The following is a 2,272-nucleotide window of genomic DNA, read 5'->3' as shown; positions in this document are numbered from 1 at the left end:
TTCTGTCTGTTTAGAATAACAGAGAGCTGAGCTAGTTGGTAAGTATCATTCTAAAAAGACAGGGCGTGCAAACAAGGACACAAGAAAGAAGTCAGGACACTTCTTTCTTGTGTCCTTGTTTGCACGCCCTGTCTTTTTAGAATGAATACTTCTGTCTGTCTTTCTGTTTGTCGGCACGTCCCTCGATTCAGCGACTCGGCCAAAGTTGAACCACTTGCCCAAGGGCCAGCCATCGTGAACGGCTGACTAGGTTCATACTGTGTACATTGTTGATCAAAAAGCAAACATTACGCATATCTGAGGCGCAACATCACTAGGTAGGTATTAGGCGGTGTGTTCCTTTAACAGAAAATACATAGATACGCAATTTTAAAGACCTTGATGGTATGCGTTTAACGTTGAGACAGTAACGCGTTTATTAAAAGATTGCCACAGCTGAAGCGATCAGCGGTCCAAGCCGAGCAAGCGCGAGCGCCAACAACAACCGTCTTCGTCTTCTTCTTTCGCAGGCGTTCTTGTCTGCGCCCTACCATGTTACAAATCACTCCCCCGCGGAAAAGGAGCCATCCTGGCGACCTAAGGAACAGGTACAACTGGTGGGTCATAATGCGGCTTCAGTGGATCGACGTGAACAGTCTCGCGGCCGCGACGACGGCGGTCCGTAGATGATTGAACAGGCTCAATCATATAGTTAACTGGGGATGCTTGACGTAGGACGCGGTAGGGGCCTTCGTACTTAGGCAGTAGCTTTGTGGAAAGGCCAGGAGCGGAGGGAGGGAACGCGAAGCCACAACGTTCCAGGCGAATACGACTGAGGAGGCAGGTTTTCGTCGTGACGGTCCTTCTGGCCCTACTCGCCCTACAATGTTACAACCCTAGTTTCTTAAGGGGCGCTGAAAATGCGACTGCGCTGAAACTTGTCTTCCTCCGTGCCCTCTGCACAAGCTCATGTTGTGTTTCGGTTTCGGTTCAGTATTGCATTGTACGAATGACAGGGGGCGCCGCTCTGACATTCCTGTTTACCCAGGCGACGTGTAAGTAAGAGAGTTTGTGGAGAGTACTCGTTGAGTGCGGACGTTTCTTCTCCTTCGGCGCATCGCGCCAAACAGCGTGTTCGGGCTGGCCGGCGTCCCCACCGGTCGCGTTGGTCACCGCCTGTCTTCGCCTGCCGCTGCGCCGGGACTACCAGCCCGCAACACAGCACTCGTGTTTCCCGACGTATTGCCAGATGGCGTCCATATCTCACGCAGCGCCTCTTCTATCGTCTTTAGACGACATTTGCAGCGAAGCACGCAGATACGCGGCAATTTTTTTATTTCTCGCCGCCGCCGCTGCAGCGAACTGAATAACCACTAGCCATCGAGAGCCAATGTTTATCGCCGGTCTTCGACACGCCAGACATGTTAATCAGCGGCATGGTAGGCATGTCGCCTGCAAAAACGAAGTGCGACTTCACCGCATAGCTATGGTTGCTAGCCAGACCTATGCGCAATTCTGCTACCTAAAGGTAGCATATACAGTGACTCTAACGGGTCCGGCGCAGCAGCGGCGCGGCGCGGAGTTAATGGCAAAAGGCCCACGCGGGAGCCGGCGCTTTGGACACTCCCCTATTCTAGGTCACTCTAGCCTCAGTATGTCGATGGCGCCTACCCCTGTTTACAAACATGGAGTAGGTCTATGGGTAGCCAGCGCTGCCCAGGTGGCGCGCCTAAAATGTACAAGCTGCGCCGCCCTGGCGAGCTAGCTGAGAAACATCTAGTAATACAGAGCCGCCGCGAGGCGTACGACGGCACGTCAGGCACGTTTCAACGTGCCCTCACATACCTCGTGGCACGTTCAAACGCATGCTGAAGCGCCAAGCCAGCCACGCTGCGGCTCTGTCGGAAAGCTCTGAACCTTAGGCTAGCGCACGTGCGCACGCGTTCTTCTCTCGGTGCGGGTAACTGGGGGGCCGTCAGCTGGGTACGTTGAACCGAGAGGCTTGCTGTGCGAAGATGCGCATTTCCGCGATGGCAGAAGCGACCCCGCGGAAGCACAAGCGAGCAGGGGCGTAGCCACGTTAGGGCACACCGGGCCCGTGCCCCCCCCCCCCCCCCGAAATTTTTTTTTTGCCATAGCATACAGAGCAGAAAATGACACTCGACCACATCTGCCTGCTCGTCCCCACAACAGATCAAGGAGGGGCCCCCCCCCCCCCCGAAAAAAATTTCTGCCTACGCCCCTGCAAGCGAGGTCCGAAGTATTGCGGTTTAGTGGCCAGCCACAACAGTGC

Source organism: Rhipicephalus sanguineus, unplaced genomic scaffold (genome assembly GCF_013339695.2).
Source record: "Rhipicephalus sanguineus isolate Rsan-2018 unplaced genomic scaffold, BIME_Rsan_1.4 Seq320, whole genome shotgun sequence".
Lineage (NCBI taxonomy): Eukaryota > Metazoa > Arthropoda > Arachnida > Ixodida > Ixodidae > Rhipicephalus > Rhipicephalus sanguineus.
Note: the sequence above shows the minus strand (reverse complement) of the source record.